The following is a 13,736-nucleotide window of genomic DNA, read 5'->3' as shown; positions in this document are numbered from 1 at the left end:
CGAGGGTGCCAGGTGTGCCTAGCTTGAGAACCCCTAGGTGTAGTGACTGTGGTCTATGTGTAGCTCACTATGTCTTCATGTGATTTCTCTTTCCATTTCCATTCTCTTTGTTTTGCACTTTCTTGCCTTTTCTTTCCTTATTTCTCTCTTTTTTCTTTCTTTCTCTCCTTTTTTTTTGAGTTACATAGTCATGATAGAAGCTAGTCTTCGTTATCATAGTGGGATGGAGAAGGAGGCTTAATAGATTTGTTAAGGAATTGGTAGTCTTGGAGGTACCCCTTGAGGTCTAGGTAGACTTGAAGGGTGGTAGTGGAGAGGAATGGATGATTGCAGTGGGTGAAGCTGCTATCATTCATATCCTCTAGAAGAGCTAAGCAAAATGAGGGTAGTAGTGCAGCTTGCATCATTAGTCGAGCCATTACGCAACTATCTATAACATTAGGATCAAAATGAAGGGCTGGGAGGTTGTGATCTTGTAGAGTGGGGTCTTGCCTAAGGAGTATCCTAAGCAATCTAAGGTAATTACAGCTGGTAATAAAGGCGGGATCAGGGCACGAAGAGATTTCATTGATGAAGTGGACCATGGCATCATAGAAATTTTCTAATGTGAAAATAAGGGTGCCTTCATATGTAGTACAATGCTGATTATAGATCATCGAGAAGTCATACCGCAGCCATGGACATTGGGGTCAAAATCCACTCCTACCCTTTGAGGGTATGGCATGAATGTTGGGTTGCTCTGCTTGAAGGATTGAGTGTTGCAAAAGGCCATCCAAGTGTCCATGTTGACATCACAGATCCACCTTCTCCATGTAGGTTGGCATTTATAACCAGGCACATACCTCAGCACTTCAAAAACTTTGTCTTGCCAAAATTTGTCATCTTCAGTGCTACCCCATAGTGTGGGGTTTTGTTCTCTCTCCTTCAGCCACTTCTCCACAAGCCTGCCTCCGATATATTAATCACCTCCTCCACTACCTTGATGGGCAAAACTCTATGTAGGGTGGTGGGGAATCAAAAATTAAAATCGAAGGGATTCTTGGCTATTTCTTGCCATTCCCAGATCACAAGATCAGCGTGGAAGCTTGCTGGGGATTTGTCCTTACATGGATGGATAGACACTGGTGGTGCTATTACTCCTCTAGGATTCCATCTCCTTCTTGTTTCCTCCACCATTTGTTTTCTCCTTTCACTCAGTGCCACCTTTCTTTCTGCGGAGGTATCTGATTGTCGTTGCTCATCTGGTCGTGGGGAAGGAGGTAGTGGGACAAGCTCTTCCTCCTACGGTCCCATTTCATAGTTCATTTCCATCTCCTCCTCCTACCTTGGCTCTTGCTATGCCCCTTCTGTAAATCCAAGTGTGTCAACTTCTTGTGGGGTTAGGCTTGCTAGTAGGAGATAGTGGAGCTGCTCTTCAAGACTAAGGCAAACTCCCATGGGGGTTGGTGGCATTTGCAGGCTTGCTCTTAGTGCCCTGATGCATGCTATTCCTAGCTTCTTCTTTACGGATTCTATGGATTCTCCTTCCTTTGCCTTTGTGACATCCATTAAGGTATTCAGGAAGGTGTGTTGCTAAGTTTGTAAGCTCACTTGGGAGGCCCTTGTTGGGAGGCGCCTCCATCTAGCCGCCCGTGTATTACTACACTGACAATACCTGCCTACACTGCACACTGCACGTGGCAGGCGCCCGTCACAGTCATTTATTCTTTATTCTTTTAGTGACAATTGAATAAAGGAAGGCCCGGCCACACATTGTGGTTGTTGGAGTTCCCACTTTTGAGTCTCTCTCTCTCTCTTGGCTTTTGCTCTCCGTCCCGCCATAGCTCTCACCACCAAGCTTCATCCTCCTAGGTTCCACTTCCTTTTCACCTGGTATCAGAGCAAAGGCATTGGAGCTTGCCCAGCATTCTCTTTAGCATGGATTTGAAGAGCTTCAAACTGAGCTTCAATGGCAGCCATGGCACCTTCATTTGCAGGCATGTTTTGATCTCTCGCCTCCTCCCCGAGCTTCCGGGCCTTCATCGGCTTCTTCTGGAGCTGCATTGGAGCCCCTTGACCTTGCCGAGTGCCCTCGAGGGTTGTTGTAGATCCCCCAGCCCCCACGAATAGCTAGCACAATTTTCGGCACATTTTTAGGGGGCTGGGCTAATATGCTCCCCGGCATTTCCCTACTCCTCCTCGGCTTCTTGGCACTCTTGGCAACCTTCCCGAGCATTGCTTGACTCCCCGGCATTGGTGCTTGACTCCTTGTGATTGATTCGAGTGATTCCCCCTTCAGCCTTTGCTATATATAGAGTCCCATGACTATCAAAATAGGGCAGCACTTGACATTTATTGTTTAATGCTTCTTGGCATTGCCCGTTTGATGCCTATTGATGCTCGATGATGTCCGGATGTTATGGGATGCTATGTCTATGATTTGGGACTAATTTGGAGCAGATTTGAGCATCGTTTGAGTTTCATATAATAGTAAATTGCTTGCTATAATACAGTGGGCTGAACCTCATTTACTTGGTGTATGCATTGGTTCATGGATACAGGGTGCTTCCTGGAGGTTTGAATGATCATACCAATGTATTTGGAGGTTTTCAAATGCTTCTTCTTGGTTTCGCAATGCTTTTGAGCTTGAATTCGGCTTCAACTTGGTCATCCTTCACTAGCATTTGGCTTCAGTTGGCATGCTTTGGACCGATTTATGGCTATTGTCACTGCTTGACATTTAGGCCTCTTGCATTTATGCTTTGGTCAGATATGGATGCCACTTGGTTTGCCCATGCTTGACAGTTACTTGGAGCTTCATCTTCATATATATTTGAGCATTTTGGATCTACTGGGCATTACATTTGGTTGTGAGCTCAAAATGTATATCTATCCTGAGAAAGTGGTTGAGGTATGCAAAGTTATCTTTCAGGAGGAGCCACCTGCTCCCGTTCAGCCTGCTCCACGGCCAGCTAGACAACGTGTAGCATCACCCGATGCTCATGCCCCAGATGCTAGACATGCTGATGTTAGACAAGATGTCAGTTAGGCAGCAGAGCCTAGATTGAGGCATTCTACTAGAGATAGATGACCTCCTGACAGTTTTGCGCCCTCTATGGATTATTTACTGGTTACAGATGCAGGAGAGCCTCTCACTTATGATGAGGCTATGCGCAAGGGTGATTGTCACTCTTGGGAGAGGGATATGGAGTCTACACTTTACTAATTACATAAGAATCGGACTTGGGATTGGGTTTCCTTGCCTCAAGGTAAGAAGGCTTTTCCATGCAAGTGGGTGTACAAGCTGAAAAGTACCCCTCGACACCCCAAGCCGACATAGAAGGCTCGATTGGTTCTGAGGGTTTTAAGCATGACCATGGTGTTGACTTTCATGAAGTATTTTCTCATGTGGTCAAGATGACCACCCTACGCTTAGTCTTGGCCTTGGTTGCACAACTTGACCTAGACTTGTACCAGATGGATGTCAAGATGGCTTTTCTACATGGGGACTTGCATGATGAGACTCTACATGGAGCAGCCTAAGGGTTTTGTAGACCCTAGCAAGGAACACCTAGTGTGCAAGCTAAAGAAGATTCTATATGGCTTGAAGCAGGCACCTAGAGAATGGTACCATAAGTTTGATGCATTCATATAGTCACAGGGCTACAGTCGCAGTGCTATGGATCCGTGCTTGTACACGAAAAAAGCCCATGACAGTTCTTTACTGATTTTGGCATTCTATGTGGATGACATGCTTTTAGTAGGGATAGTTCATGAGGAGCTAGATGCTCTTAAGGCTCAACTCAAGAAGAGGTTTGAGATTAAAGATCTAGGACAGGCCTCTCATATACTTGGTATGCGCATTACGTACAATAGATCTTAGGGACTACTCTATCTATCATAGAGGGAGTAGATTCATAAAGTCCTTGAGCACTTTCGCACGGAGGATGTTAAGCCTATTGGCTATCCATTACCTTCTCATGTGAAGGTTTCACATGCTGATTTTCTACAGAGACCGATGAGTAGAGGGCTGAGATGGCCAAGATTCCATATGCATCAGCCATGGGCAGTCTTATGTATGCCATGATAGCCACCCGTCTAGATATAGCTTTTGCAGTTGAGGTTGTGGCACGTTATATGGCTACACCTGGCAAGAAACATTGGGATGCCGTAAAGGGTATCATGAGGTACGTGAAGGGCATAGCAGATATGTGCCTTTGGTATGGCAACCACGATACAAGAGTCATGGGGTACACTGACTCTGATTATGCAAGACATGCAGATAGTAGGAAGTCCACTTCTGTCTATGTGTTCACTTATGCTAGAGGGGCTATCTCTTGGATGTCCAGGGCGCAGAAGTATACGGATCTTTCTACTACAGAGACCGAGTATATTGCAGCCACAGAGGCTTGCAAGGAGGCTATCTGGTTAGGCCATTTGATTGCATACCTTGGTATGACAGATGTTATGCCTACACTGCATTCGGATTCTATGAGTACCATTCAGTCAGCCAAGAATCCGCCGGTCTTCCATGCAAAGACGAAACATATTGAGGTGAGGTATCATTTCATTTGCGAGGTTGTTAAGGATAGGTCTGTTGACCTTGCCAAGATTTCAATTTAGTAGAATCATGTAGAATTGCTCACAAAAAGCCTAATTACCGAGTGCTTTGCCTTCCTCAGGAGATTGATGGGCATTGGATGAGATGACATCTTTTTCCTCATCCTGTTGTACATGTGTACATGTTGTACTGCCTTTTCTTTTTCTCTCGCACTAGGGCAGATTCGCCTTTAAGTGGGAGGTTGTTGGGGGTAAAGACGCCTCTGCCTAGCTGCTCGTGTATTACTACACTGACAGTACCCGCCACCACTGCACACTGCAGGTGGCGGGCGCCCATCACATTCACTTATTCTTTATTCTTTTAGTGACAGTTTGAATTAAAGAAAGGCCCGGCCACACATTGTGGCTGTTGGAGTTCCCACTTTTGAGTCTCTCTCTCTCTTGGCTCTTGCTCTCCATCCCGCCATAGCTCTCACCGCCAAGCTTCTTCCTCCTGTGTTCCACTTCCCTTTCACCCTCTGCTCTGCTTTGAGCGAGTACTTTGTCTTTCTCTGTGCTTGAGCTACAGGACGCACCAAGATTTTCACCCTCCTTTCATTGTGGGTTGCCCACTCTTTTGCTCTCTTCATCATCTCCCTGAAGCTCTCCCCCTGCCTCTATGTTAAGGTTGTTATTGCCGTTTTTTGTTCTTTCCAATTCTGAGTTATCACCTCCTTCTCCTTTTCCAAGTGCTTGATTTCTCTCTCCAAGCTCTCCTGCTCATCTATCTCTAGGAACACCCTGACTACCAGATCTTCGACCTCTCAATGATGCTCCTCCTGTTCCTAATCTCTTTTTGCTTCTCTTGCAGCAAGCTCATCCATGCCCAGTTGGAATCTCTTCAGTTGAGCTTCCACATTCTCATGCTACATTATTAAGAGTTTGTATTCTCGTTGGAGTCTAACTAGCTCCTAGTTCTCATCTTCGAGTTGTTTTCTCCAAGTTTTCTCCTTTTCTTCCTTGGTATTGAGCTTTGCTTTTAGCTCCCTAATTTCTTTTTGGTACATGGCCACCTGTCAGGTTTTTTCTAGTTGGAAGGCCAGCACCACTAACTCTATCTCAGCTTGCAACTCAACCACCACCGCTATTCTCTTTTCCTCCTTGGATTTCTCCAATTGAGAGAGTAGCTCCATGACATACTCGTCATAGTTAACGGGTGGCATCACACTTGTGGGAATGGGAGTTGTGGAAGTTTTCACATTTTTTCACTTAGGGTCCTACCTTGACTCGGCATCTGTTGTTGCTGTCAGTATTTTTTGGCCTACTGTTGGGGTTTCCATGCTCTTTGCTTGAGCCAATTCTTTGTTAACAAAATACTGCACCCATGCCATAAGATTATTGGCATAAATCATGGTTGCGGTCCCCTAGGTGGGCGGTGCTGTTATGGGGGTAGGTACCAAGAGGGGCGAAATGGGGTGGATGGGAGCTTTTCCCTTGCCCTTTTGTGCTCCAGTTGGTGTGCCTTTAGGTACATGTGTGCTTGAGCCTGGTCCCTCATCTCTCCTCAAGCTCAAGGTGTCCATCTTGCCTTGTTCACCTTGTTGCTCCATTTACCTATGTTTGGCCAGCTCGACGACTTCCTCTTTCTTCTTCCTCAACTCCTCCTTTTCAGTGGCCTTTCTCTTCCTCTCTTCTTCAGCTCTTTTTGACTCTACCTCCAGCCTCTCAAACTCTTCTCTCTCTTTCTTCTTCCTTTCCTTTGCATCTTTCTTTGACTCTTTATTGGACTTCTACAAATCCACTTTCTCATTTTTATTCCCTTCTTCCTCCTGCTTGCCATGTGTCATCTTCTTCTTAGACTTCTTTGATTCCCTTCTACTAGACTGAGATTCTTGCTCTCCCTCATCTTCACTAATTGTCCTCTCACTTGATTGTTCTTTGTCATGATGAGGAGGTGACCTGTCAGGCATATCATCCGCTCTCTCCTCTCTATCCTCCTGTGCCAGCTTTATCGCTTCCTAGATAAGAGCGGTTAAGATTCCTTCATACCCAATGAACGAGGCTTTGGCCAAAGGCTTCTTTCTCTCGGCTCCTTTTGACACTAGGGACTCTCCACCCACCGGTCTACTTCCAAGGGCTAGTGCTTTAGTGGATTGGTCAATGGTTTTCTGCACATAGCCATTCCAATCCACCTCATCAAGTGAGTGGGCTGCCACTCTCTCCAACACAGCCATGCTAATCCTGTGCATAAGCGAGTTGTACCTTTGGCTAGAGAAAGGGAATGGATCACCTTAGCCTACAATTTGACCTCGGAGTCGGGGATGTCTTGGATGCTTATGCCATCATTTGTCAAGATGCTCTCATTTTTCATCTTCAACATGGCATAAACATCCCTCTTATGCCTCTTTTCCACCTTTGATTCCAATCCCAGTGCCTTCTCTACCAATGTCTTACTAAGCGGGACCTGCACTTGTTTGGTTCCTTCTCTACTCCCCACAATTACTATCCCACACTCCTTGTCATGGTCGTATGTCCTTAAGAATTCCACACACTCAGTGTGGTCAAGCTCCCAAACTTTTTGATGTTCTTGGTGAGGTTGCACTGTTCTACAACCCTCACGATAGCCTTCTCATTGGCCACCACCTATTTGATGTTGTGAATGCTCTTGCCATGGCACATAATGGACCTTCAACCAAACATGAAGAGGTTGCAAGTACACTTGCTCGTCATAAAACTTACAGAGAAACTCTCTTTCTCACCAAGAATCAAATGCTCAAAACACACAGTACAGGTGCACTAGAGATTCATCATTATCTTCATCCTCACTCTCTTCCTCTTCCTCTTCCTCCATGGATAGAAGAAGAAAGCACAAGAGAGAAAAGAGAGCAAGATTCGTGCCAAAATGAGAGAGAGAGAGATAGATAAATAGAGAGAGAGAGAGAGAGAGAGAGAGAGAGAGAGAGAGAGAGAGAGAGAGAGAGAGAGAGAGAGAGAGAGAGAGAGAGAGAGAGAGAGAGAGATGAACCATGAGAGTAGAAGACTAAGAAAGTGAGAGGTTGCAACCAACTCAATGATGCACCTCATTTTTCTTTCTTGAATTATAAAGTTGGGTTTGCATATATTTAGCTAAGTTCTAAAGACTTTTCAATTTTAAGAATGAGACAAAGGGCTTTAACCTTCCTTTTTCTTCATTTTTAAATATGAGCCTTGGGCAACACATGTTTTAACATTGCTTGATAAATGATTTTTTTTGTAAAAGGTACACCAATAATGAGTCACTACATAAAATATGTTCCCATGATGAGCAAGTTTTTATGTCTATTTTTCTACACAAGTTTTGTGGTTATCAATGTATAATAATCACTTGGAAGAGATGCACAATCATCTATTAGAATGATAAAATATTAAAAAAATAGCTTAAATCCCTCATAAATGTATTACAAAAGACAAGATCTTGGAAATATTGATAGTAAAAAATTGAAAGATGAAAGGTAACATTTAAACATCAATCTAATATCTTGAAGTGACTTGAACTAATCAATGAATATCTAAATAGTTGTAATAGTCCCATATGAACAATCCTTTGTTGGTAGAAATCTTTTGTATATACCAAAGACATTGAAATTTCAGACAAGCTCAATCCTGTAGTGCAACTAAAATTGTGTAGGAATAGGGGCAATATTGATTTTAAGAAAGCCTTGTGGGACTGTATGAAAATTTGGTTAAGCACATGACATTATGCTATATGTAGTAGAATGACAACATACATGTTTGTTGCAAAAAAGACTCTTAATTATTATATAAAACTTAAAATATTTTAAAGCATTGTTTTACTAAAGCTTTTGTGTTAGAGACAAATAGAGGTGCTAGTGAGAAACAACGAGACTTGTTAGGCCACCTTAAAGGCTTAAAACAAAAGACAATGCTGACTCTTTGTTACATCTGCGTTCGAGCTATGACTGCCCTGAGAAAGCAATGAGTTAGCTTTACTAACCTAAAAGGAAGTTCTAATTTAGCTATGTAGTGGGAGTGCCAAAAACGATTACTATCTTAGGTCTCATCTTAGTAGTAGTACCTAGAGTCTAACCCAAGGGTTGAGAAAGAAAAGCAAATGTATCTTGAGAGGAGGGCTTTGGGACGATATTAGAGGATTTGGCCAATATTAGCACCCCTAGCTTTTGGAAGAAACAAATTGATTAATGTAGCTAAGTCATAAATGAAGGAACCAAATTGATGGATGCTACAATGATGAAATTGGCACTGCAACAACAAAAATGGCATATAGAACTTCTCAATTTTCTTCAATGTTGATAGCCTTCGATAGCTCAACACATCGTAGATAGAAAATGATGTTGCCTTTTCTCTAAGATATTTTAAGCTTTATATTTAATGCTTCTTAAAAATCTTAGCTCCCTAACCTTACTACATTTGAATCTAAGATGTAAGTAATAATGTACTTGATGTTGTGCATACATATATTTTGGGGTCTACCCAAAATGTATCTCTTGTTGGTAATAAGTATTTTGTTACATTCATTGATAATTGATCTAGAAAAATCTAGCTATATTTCATGAAGGAAAAGTGTGAAGTATTGGAGCACTTCAAAACTTTCAAAGTTGTTGTTGAAACACAAACATGCTTGAAGGTGAAGTGCTTGAGATCAAACAGAGGGGGAGATAACCTCTCTAATGAGTTTAGTGATCTTTGGAGATCTCATGGGATAAAGCAACAATTTACATATGGGTATACTCCACAAAAAAATGGTGTTTCAAAAAGAAAAAATAGACATATTGTAGAATTTGCATGGGCATTGATGGGCTAAAAAGAAAATGTCCAAGCATTTTCAAATCTAAGGTTGTTTACAATGCTACCTATATTATGCATAAGTCTGCCATAATTGTAGTTCATGGTGTAACTCTTGAAGAATGTTTTATAGGAAAGAAACATGATATATTACACTTGAAAAAGTTTGGTTTTATTGCATATATTCATACATTGATGAGTAAGGAAGAAATTGGACTTGATGTAGCATGACTCCTTCATATTCATGATAAACCACATAGCTAAATCAAACTGAATAAAGATATATGTGGAAAAAATAAATAAGAAGAAAAGTATATATAATACTTGACCAAACTTATAGAGTAGGAGGAGTGGAATATCACAACATGTACTCCAATATAGAGCTCAAACCTCTTGACCACCTGTGAGCTTATGTCATGTGTACATGATAAGGGATCACAAACTCACTCTCAATCTCATTCACAATCACAATCACAATCACAATCACAATCACAATCACAAGGACAATCTCAAATTTTTGGTTGAAGGTAAAGAAGAAGAATTACTTCGATTAGCTATCTTCTATATGAATCCATGAATTGCCTAAGAACCATAATATCAACCATAGAGCTCTTTAAATGATGTATTTCTCCAGAAAAGCATGTTTCAATTTGTGTGATATATCAAATTAGATGTGTATGCATGAATCTTAATCTAATCAAACTCAATAACATAAGAGAAATATTCATACATAATAAAAAAGAATAGAAGTAAGAAACATGACCTCCCTATATCAATGTGTAATCTGTTTTAAAGTACTCTACAACTTATTTTCACTCTAACTTTCTGTAGAAGACTTAGAAGATAGATGTTTGGGTACTCAAATCAATTGGAATAGATATGGCCAACTAGATATCACGAGCAAAATTGCGAAATTAGACTTTTTGTAAGAAGAAATGAAGATTTTAGATAGACCATCATAAAAAGCATGTTTTTTGTTTCTCATAACTCTGATATACTATATTAGGATTTTTTATGTATTTTATTTCAAAAAAGTATAATAATATCTATTAAAAATATCAAACATATAATTTACAATCAATATGGCTCTATTTAACTTTTGTATTCTATATAATTTAAATAATACTATCTATTAAGAAGCACGCGGATATGTATTTTGATGATAATAATATTTATTTATTATATTATAATTGATTAGGTAATACTATACATATAAATTTTCACGTAGATGCATAATAGAGTTAATATATATAATAGTGTTTATTTAGTTTGGCTATGTGATTTTTCATGAATATAAGAAGTCATGTTACATCCAAAGGCTAAAAAATGCATTTTCATTGGTACTCTTCCAAGATCAGAAATGATATCATTGTTATAACCCTATTATTAGTGGTGCTGAGTTTTGGGTAAGGATGTTATTTTTTATGAGATGAGCAATTAATATGCATCTAGTGGAGATGCATTTGGATGATGTTGATGACTATGATAGTCATGTGCAAATAGAAAAGCAAGAATCACAAAACCTTAATGGACTAGAGACATCATTTGGTAGAAAATCTATAGTTAGTCCTTGGTTTGGGAGACTAAGAAGCAACCCCATATCTTTGGATAAATCTACCAATATTGTAAGTAATGACAAAGGGAAGAAGAAACTATTAAATAGTAATAATGCATCTACTAGTCATGCATTTCTTGATGAAGACTTTAGTGGTTGAGAAAGTTTGGATGATGAGCTTGGTATTCCTTCCATCATCAGGACACAAATTATACAGAGAGTGCAAGCTAAAGAAGTTTGATCTGTATGACCATCACAAGGCAAGACTTGAGCTTTAGTATAGGACTTATGAGTCATTTTATACATGTACCTAAGAAGCCTCATTTTGATGCAATTAGATGCATATTGAGATATGTAAAGTTCACCTTGTATTATGGACTATTTTCATGAGGCAAGTAGGGATATACAAATGCTTGGGTACTAGTAGCAAGTCTGATAGAAGATCTACAAGTAGATTCATGTTTTCCCTTAGTAGTACAATAGTTATTTGGAGTAGAAATAGCAATCAATAGTTGCTTTAATGAGTACAAAGATTGAGTATAGAGGTAATGCTATGGCACTATATGAGTAGTATGGTTGTAAAAGTCAATGGGTTATTTAGATGTGCATGGAGATGATCCAACTATCATTCACTATGACAACATGAGCAGTATATAGTTGGGTAAGAACCTACTATTCCATGCTAGGACAAAGCACATTGAGTATACATTACCATTTCATGAGAGAGAATATACTTTATGAGAGATCGACTCTAGTATATATGAGCACACGAGCAGCACACGAGATCAGATAATTGACATTTTCACAATAGCATTGGGGGATGCAAAGAAGCTTCAAAGATTTCAAATCTTACTTGGAGTTTCAATGATGCAATGGAGTTTAAGGAGAAGTGTTGAGATGGCAAGCTCAACATGTGCAAACATGGATGATGTACCACCTAGTTAGATGGGTCTACATGTCTACATTTAGCACGCGGGTGATCATTATGATCCTGACATAGCCAATTATTAATTTTTGTATTTGGCTAGTTACATCTACCTAGAGCTAGCATACTTATAGCACCAATCAATTAGTATAGCCATTTATGCATTATTTGACTTAGTGGGTCACTTTTCTTTATGTTGTTAGAAATTTCCTATTTTAGAGATGACAAGGTTGAGCCCATGTGTGTATTCTGCATAATAGCTCAATTAAGCCTCCCCACCACACAAATTGTGGCAAGGTTGATAAGCTCTTGCCTAACTAGTTAGATTGTACGTGCCCTACTCTCCTTGGCATCCTATCATAGAATTGGTAGTATTATGGGAGATATCTAGGGAAATCCCAAAGGTTTGCTAGGATATCTCTTAAGTATTTTGATCCATCCATTGTGCCATTTACTAGTCTTGTAGTATCTAGCTAAACTAGTTCAATGACTCTATTGACTAATTTTGGTATCCAAGGATTCTCAATATCATGCTCTTTATATGTTGATTAGGGATATGTTTTCTTTCTCTTCTAGGAGTCAGGATATGATGCCCTTATGCGAGTGTATGCACTTGAGATTTTGAAGCTCTTGTCTAGCTAATTAGATTGTATATGACCCAATTCTGCTTTATGTCTTGTCTTAGGGTTTGCCTTGTTTCTTGCTAGGTAGCGTAAGTCTCTTTGATTCCTTATTTATGTTTATGATACCCTTGAGTAGTTGTTCTTTGGACGTAAGAGATATTGGCTATTTCTTCTCATAGATTGATGTTTTGGTTTCCTTACTTAACATAAGCCCCAATAAACCAATGATTAACACTCAAGGTTTAAATAGTCACACTCCATGCAAAAGCATAATTTGATCCATACTCAGGATTTCTTCTTTCCTAATCAAAGTGTATCAGTGCACAAAAAATTCTTTCATATGAAGCAATCCATTGTTGCAATCTTGATCTCATAATGAAAGCAATGGTCCTAAGAGTTTGCAATGCATGCCTTAGGTCTAAGATACAAGGCATGACGGTTTTTATGAGTACCTCCTAAGTGCATAAAACCTAAGGTTGTGTCTCTTGAATCCCTTTGAGGGGTCAAACATTGTGTAAGTTGGTGAGATCTTGAGTGTCAATAATAAGATGTGTGGCTTGCTACAAATGTAGTGTATGACCCTCATCAAGAAGATGTACATCTAGCTAACCTTAATTTGGATGAATCTAATGATGCATGAAATATATAATTGTGTGATGGAGTGCGCCCTCGGTCTTCTAAGTACTAAATTTACTTAACCTCTATCCACATTTGGCTATCATCTTTATGGTGTGTGTACCTTATACCTATGTCCAAGAGGAGTTATATCTAAATGAGGTAAATTAGCCAAGTTAGTGTAATAGAGTCTAAGGGTGTGTTCCACAAGGCTAGGGGTTAGTTAGTTAGCTTGAGTGAAGTGAATTTCTAAGGAGTTTGACACAATTGAAGTGGTACCTATGTGTAGTGGATCTAATTGTGGGTGACTCAAGTTAAGTCCTTGAAGATACTATAATTGGTGGTCTACCCTTGTGTACTACATTTCTTGTGAGTTCCTAACATTGCAACTTAAGGTTAAATATTGTGATGTAGGTGGGGTGTATATGGTTAAGTGAGTGGTAAGTTGAATGACCCTCAGGGGGATGATCCTAGTGGTGCTAGGTTACAAGCAATGCAAGGTGAGAACACAATTCTAGGTACATGTAGGTGCATAAGTATATGCGAGTGGATGTGTGTATCTCCCTTGGGTAAACCCTAAGTGTGATCTTGCATATAGAATACATAGGCAATTTCTTAGATCCCAAAGGTATCCAATAATCCTTCTTTAGGCTGGATTTGAATGTCTTATCCATGACCTAGCCTAGGATATAAGTCT

Source organism: Lygodium microphyllum, chromosome 11 (genome assembly GCF_053477565.2).
Source record: "Lygodium microphyllum isolate KBCC chromosome 11, Lygodium_microphyllum_v1.1.10, whole genome shotgun sequence".
NCBI lineage: Eukaryota > Viridiplantae > Streptophyta > Polypodiopsida > Schizaeales > Lygodiaceae > Lygodium > Lygodium microphyllum.
Note: the sequence above shows the minus strand (reverse complement) of the source record.